This window comes from Salvelinus alpinus, chromosome 26 (genome assembly GCF_045679555.1).
Source record: "Salvelinus alpinus chromosome 26, SLU_Salpinus.1, whole genome shotgun sequence".
In the NCBI taxonomy this organism is placed as follows: Eukaryota; Metazoa; Chordata; class Actinopteri; order Salmoniformes; family Salmonidae; genus Salvelinus; species Salvelinus alpinus.
Window position 1 is genome coordinate 1,282,604 of NC_092111.1, and position 21,721 is coordinate 1,304,324.

Sequence of the window (21,721 nt, forward strand, 5' to 3'; positions counted from 1 at the left end):
TGCAGCTTTGTCTAACGACAACCTACTGTCATGATGTCACAATGTCAGATGAAAACGAATGACATGACTTATTTTCAGAGGAGCAGCGTAGCACACACAATTGAATCCCACAAACAAAGCTGTGGGAAGTTTCCTTGAAGCCAATGCAGAGGATAAAGAAAGACAACAACTCAAAATGTACCTCATTGCCAGTACGGGGATCGAACCCACAACCTTGGCGTTATTAGCAACACGCTCTAACCAACTGAGCTAACCGGCCGCTTGTAACGGAGCAACATTTTTAGGATGCACAGAGCCTCGGCCAGTGCTGGCGCGTAAACGAACAAGTCCACCAACAGCATAGCCTGACAAGACTGGACCCTCTTGGTTGCTCCTTGTGGCAAATCAAAAAGGCTGGGGAATTAGCTCAAATGGTAGAGTGCTTGCTTAGCATGCGAGAGGTAGTGGGATCGATGCCCACATTCTCCAAAAAACACATTTTTTTCTGGATCCAAGAACGCTCCAGTTCTCACTTGATGCAGCTTTGTCTAACGACAACCTACAGTCATGATGTCACAATGTCAGATGAAAACGAATGACATTACTTATTTTCAGAGGAGCAGCGTAGCACACACAATTGATGCCCACAAACAAAGCTGTGGGAAGTTTCCTTGAAGCCAATGCAGAGGATAAAGAAAAACAACAACTCAAAATGTACCTCATGGCCAGTACGGGGATCGAACCCACGACCTTGGCGTTATTAGCAACACGCTCTAACCAACTGAGCTAATCGGCCGCTTGTAACGGAGCAAAATTTTTAGGGTGCACAGAGCCTCGGCCAGTGCTGGCGCGTAAACGAACAAGTCCACCAACAGCATAGCCTGACAAGACTGGACCCTCTTGGTTGCTCCTTGTGGCAAATCAAATAGCCTGGGGAATTAGCTCAAATGGTAGAGTGCTTGCTTTGCATGCGAGAGGTAGTGGGATCAATGCCCACATTCTCCAAAAAACACAATTTTTTCTGGATCCAAGAACGCTCCAGTTCACACTTCATGCAGCTTTGTCTAACGACAACCTACTGTCATGTAACAATGACAAGCAACTTTCATGTAACACTGATGTCACAATGTCAGATGAAAACGAATGACATGACTTACTTTCAGAGGAGCAGCGTAGCACACACAATTGATGCCCACAAACAAAGCTGTGGGAAGTTTCCTTGAAGCCAATGCAGAGGATAAAGAAAAACAACAACTCAAAATGTACCTCATGGCCAGTACGGGGATCGAACCAACGACCTTGGCATTTTTAGCACCACGCTCTTACCAACTGAGCTAATCGGCCGCTTGTAACAGAGCAACATTTTTAGGATGCACAGAGCCTCGGCCAGTGCTGGCGCGTAAACGAACAAGTCCAATAACAGCATAGCCTGACAAGACTGGATCCTCTTGGTTGCTCCTTGTGGCAAACCAAAAGGGTGGGGAATTAGCTCAAATGGTAGAGTGCTTGCTTAGCATGCGAGAGGTAGTGGGATCGATGCCCACATTCTCCAAAAAACAATTTTTTTTCTGGATCCAAGAACGCTCCAGTTCACACTTCATGCAGCTTTGTCTAACGACAACCTACTGTCATGTAACAATGACAAGCAACTTTCATGTAACACTGATGTCACAATGTCAGATGAAAACGAATGACATGACTTACTTTCAGAGGAGCAGCGTAGCACACACAATTGATGCCCACAAACAAAGCTGTGGGAAGTTTCCTTGAAGCCAATGCAGAGGATAAAGAAAAACAACAACTCAAAATGTACCTCATGGCCAGTACAGGGATCGAACCCACAACCTTGGCGTTATTAGCACCACGCTCTAACCAACTGAGCTAACCGGCCGCTTGTAACGGAGCAACATTTTTAGGATGCACAGAGCCTCGGCCAGTGCTGGCGCGTAAACGAACAAGTCCACCAACAGCATAGCCTGACAAGACTGGACCCTCTTGGTTGCTCCTTGTGGCAAATCAAAAAGGCTGGGGAATTAGCTCAAATGGTAGATTGCTTGCTTAGCATGCGAGAGGTAGTGGGATCGATGCCCACATTCTCCAAAAAACACATTTTTTTCTGGATCCAAGAACGCTCCAGTTCACACTTCATGCAGCTTTGTCTAACGACAACCTACTGTCATGTAACAATGACAAGCAACTTTCATGTAACACTGATGTCACAATGTCAGATGAAAACGAATGACATGACTTACTTTCAGAGGAGCAGCGTAGCACACACAATTGATGCCCACAAACAAAGCTGTGGGAAGTTTCCTTGAAGCCAATGCAGAGGATAAAGAAAAACAACAACTCAAAATGTACCTCATGGCCAGTACGGGGATCGAACCCACGACCTTGGCGTTATTAGCACCACACTCTAACCAACTGAGCTAATCGGCCGCTTGTAACGGAGCAACATTTTTAGGATGCACAGAGCCTCGGCCAGTGCTGGCGCGTAAACGAACAAGTCCACCAACAGCATAGCCTGACAAGACTGGACCCTCTTGGTTGCTCCTTGTGGCAAATCAAAAAGCCTGGGGAATTAGCTCAAATGGTAGAGTGCTTGCTTTGCATGCGAGAGGTAGTGCGATCGATGCCCACATTCTCCAAAAAACACATTTTTTCTGGATCCAAGAACGCTCCAGTTCACACTTCATGCAGCTTTGTCTAACGACAACCTACTGTCATGTAACAATGACAAGCAACTTTCATGTAACACTGATGTCACAATGTCAGATGAAAACGAATGACATGACTTACTTTCAGAGGAGCAGCGTAGCACACACAATTGATGCCCACAAACAAAGCTGTGGGAAGTTTCCTTGAAGCCAATGCAGAGGATAAAGAAAAACAACAACTCAAAATGTACCTCATGGCCAGTACGGGGATCGAACCCACGACCTTGGCGTTATTAGCACCACGCTCTAACCAACTGAGCTAATCGGCCACTTGTAACGTAAAAAAAATTTTAGGATGCACAGAGCCTCGGCCAGTGCTGGCGCGTAAACGAACAAGTCCAATAACAGCATAGCCTGACAAGACTGGATCCTCTTGGTTGCTCCTTGTGGCAAACCAAAAGGCTGGGGAATTAGCTCAAATGGTAGAGTGCTTGCTTAGCATGCGAGAGGTAGTGGGATCGATGCCCACATTCTCCAAAAAACACATTTTTTTGTGGATCCAAGAACGCTCCAGTTCACACTTCATGCAGCTTTGTCTAACGACAACCTACTGTCATGTAACAATGACAAGCAACTTTCATGTAACACTGATGTCACAATGTCAGATGAAAACGAATGACATGACTTATTTTCAGAGGAGCAGCGTAGCACACACAATTGATGCCCACAAACAAAGCTGTGGGAAGTTTCCTTGAAGCCAATGCAGAGGATAAAGAAAAACAACAACTCAAAATGTACCTCATGGCCAGTACGGGGATCGAACCCACGACCTTGGCGTTATTAGCAACACACTCTAACCAACTGAGCTAATCGGCCGCTTGTAACGGAGCAAAATTTTTAGGATGCACAGAGCCTCGGCCAGTGCTGGCGCGTAAACGAACAAGTCCACCAACAGCATAGCCTGACAAGACTGGACCCTCTTGGTTGCTCCTTGTGGCAAATCAAAAAGCCTGGGGAATTAGCTCAAATGGTAGAGTGCTTGCTTAGCATGCGAGAGGTATTGGGATCGATGCCCACATTCTCCCCCCAAAATTTTTTTGTGGATCCAAGAACGCTCCAGTTCACACTTCATGCAGCTTTGTCTAATGACAACCTACTGTCATGTAACAATGACAAGCAACTTTCATGTAACACTGATGTCACAATGTCAGATGAAAACGAATGACATGACTTACTTTCAGAGGAGCAGCGTAGCACACAATTGATGCACACAAACAAAGCTGTGGGAAGTTTCCTTGAAGCCAATACAGAGGATAAAGAAAAACAACAACTTAAAATGTACCTCATGGCCAGTACGGGGATCGAACCCACGACCTTGGCATTATTAGCACCAAGCACTAACCAACTGAGCTAACCGGCCGCTTGCGACTGAGCAAAATTGTTAGGATGCACAGAGCCTCGGCCAGTGCTGGCGCGTAAACGAACAAGTCCACTAACAGCATAGCCTGACAAGACTGGACCCTCTTGGTTGCTCCTTGTGGCAAATCATGGAGGCTGGGGAATTAGCTCAAATGGTAGAGTGCTTGCTTAGCATGCGAGAGGTATTGGGATCGATGCCCACATTCTCCAAAAAACACCTTTTTTTCTGGATCCAAGAACGCTCCAGTTCACACTTCATGCAGCTTTGTCTAACGACAACCTACTGTCATGTAACAATGACAAGCAACTTTCATGTAACACTGATGTCACAATGTCAGATGAAAACGAATGACATGACTTACTTTCAGAGGAGCAGCGTAGCACACACAATTGATGCCCACAAACAAAGCTGAGGGAAGTTTCCTTGAAGCCAATGCAGAGGATTTAGAAAAACAACAACTTATAATGTACCTCATGGCCAGAACGGGAATCGAACCCACGACCTTGGCGTTATTAGCACACGCTCTAACCAACTGAGCTAACCAGTCGCTTCCAACTGACCAAAATTTTTTGTATGCACAGAACCTCGGCCAGTGCTGGGGCGTAAACGAACAAGTCCACCAACAGCATAGCCTGACAAGACTGGACCCTCTTGGTTGCTCCTTGTGGCAAATCAAAAAGGCTGGGGAATTAGCTCAAATGGTAGAGTGCTTGCTTAGCATGCGAGAGGTAGTGGGATCGATGCCCACATTCTCCAAAAAACACATTTTTTTCTGGATCCAAGAACGCTCCAGTTCACACTTCATGCAGCTTTGTCTAACGACAACCTACTGTCATGTAACAATGACAAGCAACTTTCATGTAACACTGATGTCACAATGTCAGATGAAAACGAATGACATGACTTACTTTCAGAGGAGCAGCGTAGCACACACAATTGATGCCCACAAACAAAGCTGTGGGAAGTTTCCTTGAAGCCAATGCAGAGGATAAAGAAAAACAACAACTCAAAATGTACCTCATGGCCAGTACGGGGATCAAACCTACGACCTTGGCGTTATTAGCACCACGCTCTAACCAACTGAGCTAACCGGCCGCTTGCAAAGGAGCAACATTTTTAGGAGGCACAGAGCCTCGGCCAGTGCTGGCGCGTAAACGAACAAGTCCACCAACAGCATAGCCTGACAAGACTGGACCCTCTTGGTTGCTCCTAGTGGCAAACCATAAAGGCTGGTGAATTAGCTCAAATAGTAGAGTGCTTTCTTAGCATGCGAGAGGTAGTGGGATCGATGCCCACATTCTCCAATTAAACACATTTTTTTGTGGATCCAAGAACGCTCCAGTTCACACTTCATGCAGCTTTGTCTAACGACAACCTACTGTCATGTAACAATGACAAGCAACTTTCATGTAACACTGTTGTCACAATGTCAGATGAAAACGAATGACATGACTTACTTTCAGAGGAGCAGCGTAGCACACACAATTGATGCCCACAAACAAAGCTATGGGAAGTTTCCTTGAAGCCATTGCAGAGGATAAAGAAAAACAACAACTCAAAATTTACCTCATTGCCAGTACGGGGAACGAACCCATGACCTTGGCATTATTAGCACACACTCTAACCAACTGAGCTAACCAGGCGCTTCCAACTGACCAACATTTTTTGTATGCACAGAGCCTCGGCCAGTGCTGGGGCGTAAACGAACAAGTCCACCAACAGCATAGCCTGACAAGACAGGACCCTCTTGGTTGCTCCTTATTGCAAATCAAAAAGGCTTGGGAATTAGCTCAAATGGTAGAGTGCTTGCTTACCATGCGAGAGGTAGTGGGATCGATGCCCAAATTCTCCCCCAAAAATTTTTTTCTGGATCCAAGAACGCTCCAGTTCACACTTCATGCAGCTTTGTCTAACGACAACCTACTGTCATGTAACAATGACAAGCAACTTTCATGTAACACTGATGTCACAATGTCAGATGAAAACGAATTACATGACTTACTTTCAGAGGAGCAGCGTAGCACACACAATTGATGCCCACAAACAAAGCTGTGGGAAGTTTCCTTGAAGCCAATGCAGAGGATAAAGAAAAAGAACAACTCAAAATGAACCTCATGGCCAGTACGGGGATCAAACCCATAACCTTGGCGTTATTAGCAGCACGCTCTAACCAATTGAGCTAACCGGCCGCTTGCAAAAGAGCAAAATCTTTAGGATGCACAGAGCCTCGGCCAGTGCTGGCGCGTAAACGAACAAGTCCACCAACAGCATAGCCTGACAAGACTGGACCCTCTTGGTTGCTCCTTGTGGCCAATCATAAAGGATGGGGAATTAGCTCAAATGGTAGAGTGCTTGCTTAGCATGTGAGCGGTAGTGGGATCGATGCCCACATTCTCCAAAAAACACATTTTTTTGAGGATCCAAGAACATTCCAGTTCACACTTCATGCAGCTTTGTCTAATGACAACCTACTGTCATGTAACAATGACAAGCAACTTTCATGTAACACTGATGTCACAATGTCAGATGAAAACAAATGACATGACTTACTTTCAGAGGAGCAGCGTAGCACACACAATTGATGCCCACAAACAAAGCTGTGGGAAGTTTCCTTGAAGCCAATACAGAGGATAAAGAAAAACAACAAGTTAATATGTACCTCATGGCCAGTACGGGGATCGAACCCACGACCTTGGCATTATTAGCACCACGCACTAACCAACTGAGCTAACCGGCCGCTTGCAACTGAGCAACATTTTTTGGATGCACAGAGCCTCGGCCAGTGCTGGCGCGTAAACGAACAAGTCCACTAACAGCATAGCCTGACAAGACTGGACCCTCTTGGTTGCTCCTTGTGGCAAATCATGGAGGCTGGGGAATTAGCTCAAATGGTAGAGTGCTTGCTTAGCATGCGAGAGGTAGTGGGATCGATGCCCACATTCTCCAAAAAAGACCTTTTTTTGTGGATCCAAGAACGCTCCAGTTCACACTTCATGCAGCTTTGTCTAACGACAACCTACTGTCATGTAACAATGACAAGCAACTTTCATGTAACACTGATGTCACAATGTCAGATGAAAACGAATGACATGACTTACTTTCAGAGGAGCAGCGTAGCACACAATTGATGCACACAAACAAAGCTGTGGGAAGTTTCCTTGAAGCCAATGCAGAGGATTTAGAAAAACAACAACTTAAAATGCGCCTCATGGCCAGTACGGGGATAGAACCAACGACCTTGGCGTTATTAAGACCACGCTCTAACCAACTGAGCTAACCGGCCGCTTGCAACGGAGCAACATTTTTAGGAGGCACAGAGCCTCGGCCAGTGCTGGCGCGTAAACGAACAAGTCCACCAACAGCATAGCCTGACAAGACTGGACCCTCTTGGTTGCTTCCTGTGGCAAATAAAGAAGGCTGGGGAATTAGCTCAAATGGTAGCGTGCTTCCTTAGCATGTGATAGGTAGTGGGATCGATGCCCACATTCTCCAAAAATCAACTTTTTTTGTGGATCCAAGAACGCTCCAGTTCACACTTCATGCAGCTTTGTCTAACGACAACCTACTGTCATGATGTCACAATGTCAGATGAAAAAGAATGACATGCCTTACAGAGGAGCAGCGTAGCATACACAATTGATGCCCACAAACAAAGCTGAGGGAAGTTTCCTTGAAGCCAAAACAGAGGATAAAGATAGAACAACAACTAATGCCAAAACCCGGGATCAAACCAGGGACCTTTAGATCTTCAGTCTTACGCTCTCCCAACTGAGATATTTCAGCAAGTCACTAAAACTAATTATGTGGCACACTTGACCATACACATGCAAGTGACTCACAATTTTGACACTGAAAATGAACCTCATGGCCAGTACGGGGATCAAACCCATAACCTTGGCGTTATTAGCAGCACGCTCTAACCAATTGAGCTAACCGGCCACTTGCATCAGAGCAACATTTTTAGGATGCACAGAGCCTCGGCCAGTGCTGGCGAGTAAACGAACAAGTCCACTAACAGCATAGCCTGACAAGACTGGACCCTCTTGGTTGCTTCCTGTGGCAAATAAATAAGGCTGGGGAATTAGCTCAAATGGTAGCGTGCTTGCTTAGCATGTGATAGGTAGTGGGATCGATGCCCACATTCTCCAAAAATCTATTTTTTTTGAGGATCCAAGAACGTTCCAGTTCACACTTCATGCAGCTTTGTCTAATGACAACCTACTGTCATGTAACAATGACAAGCAACTTTCATGTAACACTGATGTCACAATGTCAGATGAAAACAAATGACATGACTTACTTTCAGAGGAGCAGCGTAGCACACAATTGATGCACACAAACCAAGCTGTGGGAAGTTTCCTTGAAGCCAATACAGAGGATAAAGAAAAACAACAACTTAAAATGTACCTCATGGCCAGTACGGGGATCGAACCCACGACCTTGGCATTATTAGCACCACGCACTAACCAACCGAGCTAACCGGCCGCTTGCGACTGATCAACATTTTTAGGATGCACAGAGCCTCGGCCAGTGCTGGCGCGTAAACGAACAAGTCCACTAACAGCATAGCCTGACAAGACTGGACCCTCTTGGTTGCTCCTTGTGGCAAATCATGGAGGCTGGGGAATTAGCTCAAATGGTAGAGTGCTTGCTTAGCATGCGAGAGGTAGTGGGATCGATGCCCACATTCTCCAAAAAACACATTTTTTTGTGGATCCAAGAACGCTCCAGTTCACACTTCATGCAGCTTTGTCTAACGACAACCTACTGTCATGTAACAATGACAAGCAACTTTCATGTAACACTGATGTCACAATGTCAGATGAAAACGAATGACATGACTTACTTTCAGAGGAGCAGCGTAGCACACAATTGATGCACACAAACCAAGCTGTGGGAAGTTTCCTTGAAGCCAATACAGAGGATAAAGAAAAACAACAACTTAAAATGTACCTCATGGCCAGTACGGGGATCGAACCCACGACCTTGGCATTATTAGCACCACGCACTAACCAACTGAGCTAACCGGCCACTTGCGACTGATCAAAATTTTTAGGATGCACAGAGCCTCGGCCAGTGCTGGCGCGTAAACGAACAAGTCCACTAACAGCATAGCCTGACAAGACTGGACCCTCTTGGTTGCTCCTTGTGGCAAATAATGGAGGCTGGGGAATTAGCTCAAATGGTAGAGTGCTTGCTTAGCATGCGAGAGGTAGTGGGATCGATGCCCACATTCTCCAAAAAACACATTTTTTTGTGGATCCAAGAACGCTCCAGTTCACACTTCATGCAGCTTTGTCTAACGACAACCTACTGTCATGTAACAATGACAAGCAACTTTCATGTAACACTGATGTCACAATGTCAGATGAAAACAAATGAGATGACTTACTTTCAGAGGAGCAGCGTAGCACACACAATTGATGCCCACAAACAAAGCTGTGGGAAGTTTCCTTGAAGCCAATACAGAGGATTTAGAAAAACAACAACTTAAAATGCTCCTCATGGCCAGTACGGGGATAGAACCAACGACCTTGGCGTTATTAAGACCACGCTCTAACCAACTGAGCTAACCGGCCGCTTGCAACGGAGCAACATTTTTAGGAGGCACAGAGCCTCGGCCAGTGCTGGCGCGTAAACGAACAAGTCCACCAACAGCATAGCCTGACAAGACTGGACCCTCTTGGTTGCTTCCTGTGGCAAATAAAGAAGGCTGGGGAATTAGCTCAAATGGTAGCGTGCTTCCTTAGCATGTGATAGGTAGTGGGATCGATGCCCACATTCTCCAAAAATCAACTTTTTTTGTGGATCCAAGAACGCTCCAGTTCACACTTCATGCAGCTTTGTCTAACGACAACCTACTGTCATGATGTCACAATGTCAGATGAAAAAGAATGACATGCCTTACAGAGGAGCAGCGTAGCATACACAATTGATGCCCACAAACAAAGCTGAGGGAAGTTTCCTTGAAGCCAAAACAGAGGATAAAGATAGAACAACAACTAATGCCGAAACCCGGGATCAAACCAGGGACCTTTAGATCTTCAGTCTAACGCTCTCCCAACTGAGATATTTCAGCAAGTCACTAAAACTAATTATGTGGCACACTTGACCATACACATGCAAGTGACTCACAATTTTGACACTGAAAATGAACCTCATGGCCAGTACGGGGATCAAACCCACAACCTTGGCTTTATTAGCAGCACGCTCTAACCAATTGAGCTAACCGGCCACTTGCAACAGAGCAACATTTTTAGGATGCACAGAGCCTCGGCCAGTGCTGGCGAGTAAACGAACAAGTCCACCAACAGCATAGCCTGACAAGACTGGACCCTCTTGGTTGCTTCCTGTGGCAAATAAATAAGGCTGGGGAATTAGCTCAAATGGTAGCGTGCTTGCTTAGCATGTGATAGGTAGTGGGATCGATGCCCACATTCTCCAAAAATCAATTTTTTTTGAGGATCCAAGAACGTTCCAGTTCACACTTCATGCAGCTTTGTCTAATGACAACCTACTGTCATGTAACAATGACAAGCAACTTTCATGTAACACTGATGTCACAATGTCAGATGAAAACGAATGACATGACTTACTTTCAGAGGAGCAGCGTAGCACACAATTGATGCACACAAACAAAGCTGTGGGAAGTTTCCTTGAAGCCAATACAGAGGATAAAGAAAAACAACAACTTAAAATTTACCTCATGGCCAGTACGGGGATCGAACCCACGACTTTGGCGTTATTAGCACCACGCTCTAATCAATTGAGCTAACCGGCCGCTTGGAATGGAGCAACATTTTTAGGATACACAGAGCCTCGGCCAGTGCTGGCGCGTAAACGAACAAGTCCACCAACAGCATAGCCTGACAAGACTGGACCCTCTTGGTTGCTCCTTGTGGCAAATCATAAAGCCTGGGGAATTAGCTCAAATGGTAGAGTGCTTGCTTAGCATGCGAGAGGTAGTGGGATCGATGCCCACATTCTCCAAAAAACACATTTTTTTCTGGATCCAAGAACGCTCCAGTTCACACTTCATGCAGCTTTGTCTAACGACAACCTACTGTCATGATGTCACAATGTCAGATGAAAACGAATGACATGACTTATTTTCAGAGGAGCAGCGTAGCACACACAATTGATGCCCACAAACAAAGCTGTGGGAAGTTTCCTTGAAGCCAATGCAGAGGATAAAGAAAAACAACAACTCAAAATGTACCTCATGGCCAGTACGGGGATCGAACCCATGACCTTGGCGTTATTAGCACCACGCTCTAACCAACTGAGCTAATCGGCCTCTTGTAACAGAGCAATATTTTTAGGATGCACAGAGCCTCGGCCAGTGCTGGCGCGTAAACGAACAAGTCCACCAACAGCATAGCCTGACAAGACTGGACCCTCTTGGTTGCTCCTTGTGGCAAATCAAAAAGGCTGGGGAATTAGCTCAAATGGTAGAGTGCTTGCTTAGCATGCGAGAGGTAGTGGGATCGATGCCCACATTCTCCAAAAAACACATTTTTTTCTGGATCCAAGAACGCTCCAGTTCACACTTCATGCAGCTTTGTCTCAGGACAACCTACTGTCATGATGTCAGATGAAAAAGAATGACGTGACTTATTTTCAGAGGAGCAGCGTAGAACACACAATTGATGCCCACAAACAAAGCTGTGGGAAGTTTCCTTGAAGCCAAAGCAGAGGATAAAGATAGAACAACAACTAATGCCAAAACCCGGGATCGAACCAGGGACCTTTAGATCTTCAGTCTAACGCTCTCCCAACTGAGCTATTTCGGCAAGTCACTAAAATTAATTTTGTGGCACACTTGACCATACACATGCAAGTGACTCACAATTTTGAAACTCAAAATGAAACTTTTTCTGGATCCAAGAACGCTCCAGTTCACACTTCATGCAGCTTTGTCTAACGACAACCTACTGTCATGATGTCACAATGTCAGATGAAAACGAATGACATGACTTACTTTCAGAGGAGCAGCGTAGCACACACAATTGATGCCCACAAACAAAGCTGTGGGAAGTTTCCTTGAAGCCAATGCAGAGGATAAAGAAAAACAACAACTCAAAATGTACCTCATGGCCAGTACGGGGATCGAACCCACGACCTTGGCGTTATTAGCACCACGCTCTAACCAACTGAGCTAACCGGCCGCTTGTAACGGAGCAACATTTTTAGGATGCACAGAGCCTCGGCCAGTGCTGGCGCGTAAACGAACAAGTCCACCAACAGCATAGCCTGACAAGACTGGACCCTCTTGGTTGCTCCTTGTGGCAAATCAAAAAGCCTGGGGAATTAGCTCCAATGGTAGAGTCTGTGCTTAGCATGCGAGAGGTAGTGGGATCGATTCCCACATTCTCCAAAAACCACATTTTTTTCTGGATCCAAGAACGCTCCAGTTCACACTTCATGCAGCTTTGTCTCAGGACAACCTACTGTCATGATGTCAGATGAAAAAGAATGACGTGACTTATTTTCAGAGGAGCAGCGTAGAACACACAATTGATGCCCACAAACAAAGCTGTGGGAAGTTTCCTTGAAGCCAAAGCAGAGGATAAAGATAGAACAACAACTAATGCCGAAACCCAGGATCGAACCAGGGACCTTTAGATCTTCAGTCTAACGCTCTCCCAACTGAGCTATTTCGGCAAGTCACTAAAATTAATTTTGTGGCACACTTGACCATACACATGCAAGTGACTCACAATTTTGAAACTCAAAATGAAACTTTTTCTGGATCCAAGAACGCTCCAGTTCACACTTCATGCAGCTTTGTCTAACGACAACCTACTGTCATGATGTCACAATGTCAGATGAAAAAGAATGACATGCCTTACAGAGGAGCAGCGTAGCATACACAATTGATGCCCACAAACAAAGCTGAGGGAAGTTTCCTTGAAGCCAAAACAGAGGATAAAGATAGAACAACAACTAATGCCAAAACCCGGGATCAAACCAGGGACCTTTAGATCTTCAGTCTTACGCTCTCCCAACTGAGATATTTCAGCAAGTCACTAAAACTAATTATGTGGCACACTTGACCATACACATGCAAGTGACTCACAATTTTGACACTGAAAATGAACCTCATGGCCAGTACGGGGATCAAACCCATAACCTTGGCGTTATTAGCAGCACGCTCTAACCAATTGAGCTAACCGGCCACTTGCAACAGAGCAACATTTTTAGGATGCACAGAGCCTCGGCCAGTGCTGGCGAGTAAACGAACAAGTCCACTAACAGCATAGCCTGACAAGACTGGACCCTCTTGGTTGCTTCCTGTGGCAAATAAATAAGGCTGGGGAATTAGCTCAAATGGTAGCGTGCTTGCTTAGCATGTGATAGGTAGTGGGATCGATGCCCACATTCTCCAAAAATCATTTTTTTTTGAGGATCCAAGAACGTTCCAGTTCACACTTCATGCAGCTTTGTCTAATGACAACCTACTGTCATGTAACAATGACAAGCAACTTTCATGTAACACTGATGTCACAATGTCAGATGAAAACGAATGACATGACTTACTTTCAGAGGAGCAGCGTAGCACACAATTGATGCACACAAACCAAGCTGTGGGAAGTTTCCTTGAAGCCAATACAGAGGATAAAGAAAAACAACAACTTAAAATGTACCTCATGGCCAGTACGGGGATCGAACCCACGACCTTGGCATTATTAGCACCACGCACTAACCAACCGAGCTAACCGGCCGCTTGCGACTGATCAACATTTTTAGGATGCACAGAGCCTCGGCCAGTGCTGGCGCGTAAACGAACAAGTCCACTAACAGCATAGCCTGACAAGACTGGACCCTCTTGGTTGCTCCTTGTGGCAAATCATGGAGGCTGGGGAATTAGCTCAAATGGTAGAGTGCTTGCTTAGCATGCGAGAGGTAGTGGGATCGATGCCCACATTCTCCAAAAAACACATTTTTTTGTGGATCCAAGAACGCTCCAGTTCACACTTCATGCAGCTTTGTCTAACGACAACCTACTGTCATGTAACAATGACAAGCAACTTTCATGTAACACTGATGTCACAATGTCAGATGAAAACGAATGACATGACTTACTTTCAGAGGAGCAGCGTAGCACACAATTGATGCACACAAACCAAGCTGTGGGAAGTTTCCTTGAAGCCAATACAGAGGATAAAGAAAAACAACAACTTAAAATGTACCTCATGGCCAGTACGGGGATCGAACCCACGATCTTGGCATTATTAGCACCACGCACTAACCAACTGAGCTAACCGGCCACTTGCGACTGATCAAAATTTTTAGGATGCACAGAGCCTCGGCCAGTGCTGGCGCGTAAACGAACAAGTCCACTAACAGCATAGCCTGACAAGACTGGACCCTCTTGGTTGCTCCTTGTGGCAAATAATGGAGGCTGGGGAATTAGCTCAAATGGTAGAGTGCTTGCTTAGCATGCGAGAGGTAGTGGGATCGATGCCCACATTCTCCAAAAAACACATTTTTTTGTGGATCCAAGAACGCTCCAGTTCACACTTCATGCAGCTTTGTCTAACGACAACCTACTGTCATGTAACAATGACAAGCAACTTTCATGTAACACTGATGTCACAATGTCAGATGAAAACAAATGAGATGACTTACTTTCAGAGGAGCAGCGTAGCACACACAATTGATGCCCACAAACAAAGCTGTGGGAAGTTTCCTTGAAGCCAATACAGAGGATTTAGAAAAACAACAACTTAAAATGCTCCTCATGGCCAGTACGGGGATAGAACCAACGACCTTGGCGTTATTAAGACCACGCTCTAACCAACTGAGCTAACCGGCCGCTTGCAACGGAGCAACATTTTTAGGAGGCACAGAGCCTCGGCCAGTGCTGGCGCGTAAACGAACAAGTCCACCAACAGCATAGCCTGACAAGACTGGACCCTCTTGGTTGCTTCCTGTGGCAAATAAAGAAGGCTGGGGAATTAGCTCAAATGGTAGCGTGCTTCCTTAGCATGTGATAGGTAGTGGGATCGATGCCCACATTCTCCAAAAATCAACTTTTTTTGTGGATCCAAGAACGCTCCAGTTCACACTTCATGCAGCTTTGTCTAACGACAACCTACTGTCATGATGTCACAATGTCAGATGAAAAAGAATGACATGCCTTACAGAGGAGCAGCGTAGCATACACAATTGATGCCCACAAACAAAGCTGAGGGAAGTTTCCTTGAAGCCAAAACAGAGGATAAAGATAGAACAACAACTAATGCCGAAACCCGGGATCAAACCAGGGACCTTTAGATCTTCAGTCTAACGCTCTCCCAACTGAGATATTTCAGCAAGTCACTAAAACTAATTATGTGGCACACTTGACCATACACATGCAAGTGACTCACAATTTTGACACTGAAAATGAACCTCATGGCCAGTACGGGGATCAAACCCACAACCTTGGCGTTATTAGCAGCACGCTCTAACCAATTGAGCTAACCGGCCACTTGCAACAGAGCAACATTTTTAGGATGCACAGAGCCTCGGCCAGTGCTGGCGAGTAAACGAACAAGTCCACCAACAGCATAGCCTGACAAGACTGGACCCTCTTGGTTGCTTCCTGTGGCAAATAAATAAGGCTGGGGAATTAGCTCAAATGGTAGCGTGCTTGCTTAGCATGTGATAGGTAGTGGGATCGATGCCCACATTCTCCAAAAATCAATTTTTTTTGAGGATCCAAGAACGTTCCAGTTCACACTTCATGCAGCTTTGTCTAATGACAACCTACTGTCATGTAACAATGACAAGCAACTTTCATGTAACACTGATGTCACAATGTCAGATGAAAACAAATGACATGACTTACTTTCAGAGGAGCAGCGTAGCACACAATTGATGCACACAAACAAAGCTGTGGGAAGTTTCCTTGAAGCCAATACAGAGGATAAAGAAAAACAACAACTTAAAATGTACCTCATGGCCAGTACGGGGATCGAACCCACGACCTTGGCATTATTAGCACCACGCACTAACCAACTGAGCTAACCGGCCGCTTGCGACTGATCAAAATTTTTAGGATGCACAGAGCCTCGGCCAGTGCTGGCGCGTAAACGAACAAGTCCACTAACAGCATAGCCTGACAAGACTGGACCCTCTTGGTTGCTCCTTGTGGCAAATCATGGAGGCTGGGGAATTAGCTCAAATGGTAGAGTGCTTGCTTAGCATGCGAGAGGTAGTGGGATCGATGCCCACATTCTCCAAAAAACACATTTTTTTGTGGATCCAAGAACGCTCCAGTTCACACTTCATGCAGCTTTGTCTAACGACAACCTACTGTCATGTAACAATGACAAGCAACTTTCATGTAACACTGATGTCACAATGTCAGATGAAAACGAATGACATGACTTACTTTCAGAGGAGCAGCGTAGCACACAATTGATGCACACAAACCAAGCTGTGGGAAGTTTTCTTGAAGCCAATACAGAGGATAAAGAAAAACAACAACTTAAAATGTACCTCATGGCCAGTACGGGGATCGAACCCACGACCTTGGCATTATTAGCACCACGCACTAACCAACTGAGCTAACCGGCCGCTTGCAACGGAGCAACATTTTTAGGAGGCACAGAGCCTCGGCCAGTGCTGGCGCGTAAACGAACAAGTCCACCAACAGCATAGCCTGACAAGACTGGACCCTCTTGGTTGCTTCCTGTGGCAAATAAAGAAGGCTGGGGAATTAGCTCAAATGGTAGCGTGCTTCCTTAGCATGTGATAGGTAGTGGGATCGATGCCCACATTCTCCAAAAATCAACTTTTTTTGTGGATCCAAGAACGCTCCAGTTCACACTTCATGCAGCTTTGTCTAACGACAACCTACTGTCATGATGTCACAATGTCAGATGAAAAAGAATGACATGCCTTACAGAGGAGCAGCGTAGCATACACAATTGATGCCCACAAACAAAGCTGAGGGAAGTTTCCTTGAAGCCAAAACAGAGGATAAAGATAGAACAACAACTAATGCCGAAACCCGGGATCAAACCAGGGACCTTTAGATCTTCAGTCTAACGCTCTCCCAACTGAGATATTTCAGCAAGTCACTAAAACTAATTATGTGGCACACTTGACCATACACATGCAAGTGACTCACAATTTTGACACTGAAAATGAACCTCATGGCCAGTACGGGGATCAAACCCACAACCTTGGCGTTATTAGCAGCACGCTCTAACCAATTGAGCTAACCGGCCACTTGCAACAGAGCAACATTTTTAGGATGCACAGAGCCTCGGCCAGTGCTGGCGAGTAAACGAACAAGTCCACCAACAGCATAGCCTGACAAGACTGGACCCTCTTGGTTGCTTCCTGTGGCAAATAAATAAGGCTGGGGAATTAGCTCAAATGGTAGCGTGCTTGCTTAGCATGTGATAGGTAGTGGGATCGATGCCCACATTCTCCAAAAATCAATTTTTTTTGAGGATCCAAGAACGTTCCAGTTCACACTTCATGCAGCTTTGTCTAATGACAACCTACTGTCATGTAACAATGACAAGCAACTTTCATGTAACACTGATGTCACAATGTCAGATGAAAACAAATGACATGACTTACTTTCAGAGGAGCAGCGTAGCACACAATTGATGCACACAAACAAAGCTGTGGGAAGTTTCCTTGAAGCCAATACAGAGGATAAAGAAAAACAACAACTTAAAATGTACCTCATGGCCAGTACGGGGATCGAACCCACGACCTTGGCATTATTAGCACCACGCACTAACCAACTGAGCTAACCGGCCGCTTGCGACTGATCAAAATTTTTAGGATGCACAGAGCCTCGGCCAGTGCTGGCGCGTAAACGAACAAGTCCACTAACAGCATAGCCTGACAAGACTGGACCCTCTTGGTTGCTCCTTGTGGCAAATCATGGAGGCTGGGGAATTAGCTCAAATGGTAGAGTGCTTGCTTAGCATGCGAGAGGTAGTGGGATCGATGCCCACATTCTCCAAAAAACACATTTTTTTGTGGATCCAAGAACGCTCCAGTTCACACTTCATGCAGCTTTGTCTAACGACAACCTACTGTCATGTAACAATGACAAGCAACTTTCATGTAACACTGATGTCACAATGTCAGATGAAAACGAATGACATGACTTACTTTCAGAGGAGCAGCGTAGCACACAATTGATGCACACAAACCAAGCTGTGGGAAGTTTTCTTGAAGCCAATACAGAGGATAAAGAAAAACAACAACTTAAAATGTACCTCATGGCCAGTACGGGGATCGAACCCACGACCTTGGCATTATTAGCACCACGCACTAACCAACTGAGCTAACCGGCCGCTTGCGACTGATCAACATTTTTAGGATGCACAGAGCCTCGGCCAGTGCTGGCGCGTAAACGAACAAGTCCACTAACAGCATAGCCTGACAAGACTGGACCCTCTTGGTTGCTCCTTGTGGCAAATCATGGAGGCTGGGGAATTAGCTCAAATGGTAGAGTGCTTGCTTAGCATGCGAGAGGTAGTGAGATCGATGCCCACATTCTCCAAAAATCAACTTTTTTTTGTGGATCCAAGAACGCTCCAGTTCACACTTCATGCAGCTTTGTCTAACGACAACCTACTGTCATGATGTCACAATGTCAGATGAAAAAGAATGACATGCCTTACAGAGGAGCAGCGTAGCATACACAATTGATGCCCACAAACAAAGCTGAGGGAAGTTTCCTTGAAGCCAAAACAGAGGATAAAGATAGAACAACAATTAATGCCGAAACCCAGGATCGAACCAGGAACCTTTAGATCTTCAGTCTAACGCTCTCCCAACTGAGATATTTCAGCAAGTCACTAAAACTAATTATGTGGCACACTTGACCATACACATGCAAGTGACTCACAATTTTGACACTGAAAATGAACCTCATGGCCAGTACGGGGATCAAACCCATAACCTTGGCGTTATTAGCAGCACGCTCTAACCAATTGAGCTAACCGGCCACTTGCAACAGAGCAAAAATTTTAGGATGCACAGAGCCTCGGCCAGTGCTGGCGAGTAAACGAACAAGTCCACCAACAGCATAGCCTGACAAGACTGGACCCTCTTGGTTGCTTCCTGTGGCAAATAAAGAAGGATGGGGAATTCGCTCAAATGGTAGCGTGCTTGCTTAGCATGTGATAGGTAGTGGGATCGATGCCCACATTCTCCAAAAATCAACTTTTTTTTGTGGATCCAAGAACGCTCCAGTTCACACTTCATGCAGCTTTGTCTAACGACAACCTACTGTCATGTAACAATGACAAGCAACTTTCATGTAACACTGATGTCACAATGTCAGATGAAAACAAATGAGATGACTTACTTTCAGAGGAGCAGCGTAGCACACACAATTGATGCCCACAAACAAAGCTGTGGGAAGTTTTCTTGAAGCCAATACAGAGGATTTAGAAAAACAACAACTTAAAATGCTCCTCATGGCCAGTACGGGGATAGAACCAACGACCTTGGCGTTATTAAGCCCACGCTCTAACCAACTGAGCTAACCGGCCGCTTGCAACGGAGCAACATTTTTAGGAGGCACAGAGCCTCGGCCAGTGCTGGCGCGTAAACGAACAAGTCCACCAACAGCATAGCCTGACAAGACTGGACCCTCTTGGTTGCTTCCTGTGGCAAATAAAGAAGGCTGGGGAATTAGCTCAAATGGTAGCGTGCTTCCTTAGCATGTGATAGGTAGTGGGATCGATGCACACATTCTCCAAAAATCAACTTTTTTTGTGGATCCAAGAACGCTCCAGTTCACACTTCATGCAGCTTTGTCTAACGACAACCTACTGTCATGATGTCACAATGTCAGATGAAAAAGAATGACATGCCTTACAGAGGAGCAGCGTAGCATACACAATTGATGCCCACAAACAAAGCTGAGGGAAGTTTCCTTGAAGCCAAAACAGAGGATAAGGATAGAACAACAACTAATGCCGAAACCCGGGATCAAACCAGGGACCTTTAGATCTTCAGTCTAACGCTCTCCCAACTGAGATATTTCAGCAAGTCACTAAAACTAATTATGTGGCACACTTGACCATACACATGCAAGTGACTCACAATTTTGACACTGAAAATGAACCTCATGGCCAGTACGGGGATCAAACCCACAACCTTGGCGTTATTAGCAGCACGCTCTAACCAATTGAGCTAACCGGCCACTTGCAACAGAGCAACATTTTTAGGATGCACAGAGCCTCGGCCAGTGCTGGCGAGTAAACGAACAAGTCCACCAACAGCATAGCCTGACAAGACTGGACCCTCTTGGTTGCTTCCTGTGGCAAATAAATAAGGCTGGGGAATTAGCTCAAATGGTAGCGTGCTTGCTTAGCATGCGAGAGGTAGTGGGATCGATGCCCACCTTCTCCAAAAAACACATTTTTTTGTGGATCCAAGAACGCTCCAGTTCACACTTCATGCAGCTTTGTCTAACGACAACCTACTGTCATGTAACAATGACAAGCAACTTTCATGTAACACTGATGTCACAATGTCAGATGAAAACGAATGACATGACTTACTTTCAGAGGAGCAGCGTAGCACACAATTGATGCACACAAACCAAGCTGTGGGAAGTTTTCTTGAAGCCAATACAGAGGATAAAGAAAAACAACAACTTAAAATGTACCTCATGGCCAGTACGGGGATCGAACCCACGACCTTGGCATTATTAGCACCACGCACTAACCAACTGAGCTAACCGGCCGCTTGCGACTGATCAACATTTTTAGGATGCACAGAGCCTCGGCCAGTGCTGGCGCGTAAACAAACAAGTCCACTAACAGCATAGCCTGACAAGACTGGACCCTCTTGGTTGCTCCTTGTGGCAAATCATGGAGGCTGGGGAATTAGCTCAAATGGTAGAGTGCTTGCTTAGCATGTGAGAGGTAGTGAGATCGATGCCCACATTCTCCAAAAATCAACTTTTTTTTGTGGATCCAAGAACGCTCCAGTTCACACTTCATGAGGCTTTGTCTAACGACAACCTACTGTCATGATGTCACAATGTCAGATGAAAAAGAATGACATGCCTTACAGAGGAGCAGCGTAGCATACACAATTGATGCCCACAAACAAAGCTGAGGGAAGTTTCCTTGAAGCCAAAACAGAGGATAAAGATAGAACAACAATTAATGCCGAAACCCAGGATCGAACCAGGGACCTTTAGATCTTCAGTCTAACGCTCTCCCAACTGAGATATTTCAGCAAGTCACTAAAACTAATTATGTGGCACACTTGACCATACACATGCAAGTGACTCACAATTTTGACACTGAAAATGAACCTCATGGCCAGTACGGGGATCAAACCCACAACCTTGGCGTTATTAGCAGCACGCTCTAACCAATTGAGCTAACCGGCCACTTGCAACAGAGCAACATTTTTAGGATGCACAGAGCCTCGGCCAGTGCTGGCGAGTAAACGAACAAGTCCACCAACAGCATAGCCTGACAAGACTGGACCCTCTTGGTTGCTTCCTGTGGCAAATAAAAAAGGCTGGGGAATTAGCTCAAATGGTAGCGTGCTTACTTAGCATGTGATAGGTAGTGGGATCGATGCCCACATTCTCCAAAAATCAATTTTTTTTGAGGATCCAAGAACGTTCCAGTTCACACTTCATGCAGCTTTGTCTAATGACAACCTACTG

At 45.5% G+C, this 21,721-nt stretch overlaps 12 non-coding genes across 12 annotated transcripts; all 12 read right to left on the reverse strand.

The window, feature by feature from the left end:
* Positions 1–1,249: 1,249 nt before the first annotated feature.
* Positions 1,250–1,323, reverse strand: trnaf-aaa (transfer RNA phenylalanine (anticodon AAA)). The gene has a single exon. It is a non-coding gene; the product is annotated as a tRNA-Phe (tRNA).
* A 6,443-nt stretch (positions 1,324–7,766) lies between these two features.
* Positions 7,767–7,839, reverse strand: trnaf-gaa (transfer RNA phenylalanine (anticodon GAA)). The gene has a single exon. It is a non-coding gene; the product is annotated as a tRNA-Phe (tRNA).
* A 2,223-nt stretch (positions 7,840–10,062) lies between these two features.
* trnaf-gaa (transfer RNA phenylalanine (anticodon GAA)) lies at positions 10,063–10,135 on the reverse strand. Its single transcript has one exon. It is a non-coding gene; the product is annotated as a tRNA-Phe (tRNA).
* A 1,641-nt stretch (positions 10,136–11,776) lies between these two features.
* On the reverse strand, positions 11,777–11,849 carry trnaf-gaa (transfer RNA phenylalanine (anticodon GAA)). The gene has a single exon. It is a non-coding gene; the product is annotated as a tRNA-Phe (tRNA).
* A 301-nt stretch (positions 11,850–12,150) lies between these two features.
* Positions 12,151–12,224, reverse strand: trnai-aau (transfer RNA isoleucine (anticodon AAU)). Its single transcript has one exon. It is a non-coding gene; the product is annotated as a tRNA-Ile (tRNA).
* Positions 12,225–12,647: 423 nt separating this feature from the next.
* Positions 12,648–12,720, reverse strand: trnaf-gaa (transfer RNA phenylalanine (anticodon GAA)). The gene has a single exon. It is a non-coding gene; the product is annotated as a tRNA-Phe (tRNA).
* Positions 12,721–13,006: 286 nt separating this feature from the next.
* Positions 13,007–13,079, reverse strand: trnaf-gaa (transfer RNA phenylalanine (anticodon GAA)). The gene has a single exon. It is a non-coding gene; the product is annotated as a tRNA-Phe (tRNA).
* A 2,223-nt stretch (positions 13,080–15,302) lies between these two features.
* trnaf-gaa (transfer RNA phenylalanine (anticodon GAA)) lies at positions 15,303–15,375 on the reverse strand. Its single transcript has one exon. It is a non-coding gene; the product is annotated as a tRNA-Phe (tRNA).
* A 1,675-nt stretch (positions 15,376–17,050) lies between these two features.
* Positions 17,051–17,123, reverse strand: trnaf-gaa (transfer RNA phenylalanine (anticodon GAA)). Its single transcript has one exon. It is a non-coding gene; the product is annotated as a tRNA-Phe (tRNA).
* Positions 17,124–18,799: 1,676 nt separating this feature from the next.
* On the reverse strand, positions 18,800–18,872 carry trnaf-gaa (transfer RNA phenylalanine (anticodon GAA)). Its single transcript has one exon. It is a non-coding gene; the product is annotated as a tRNA-Phe (tRNA).
* A 1,132-nt stretch (positions 18,873–20,004) lies between these two features.
* On the reverse strand, positions 20,005–20,077 carry trnaf-gaa (transfer RNA phenylalanine (anticodon GAA)). Its single transcript has one exon. It is a non-coding gene; the product is annotated as a tRNA-Phe (tRNA).
* Positions 20,078–21,207: 1,130 nt separating this feature from the next.
* On the reverse strand, positions 21,208–21,280 carry trnaf-gaa (transfer RNA phenylalanine (anticodon GAA)). Its single transcript has one exon. It is a non-coding gene; the product is annotated as a tRNA-Phe (tRNA).
* Positions 21,281–21,721: the final 441 nt, after the last annotated feature.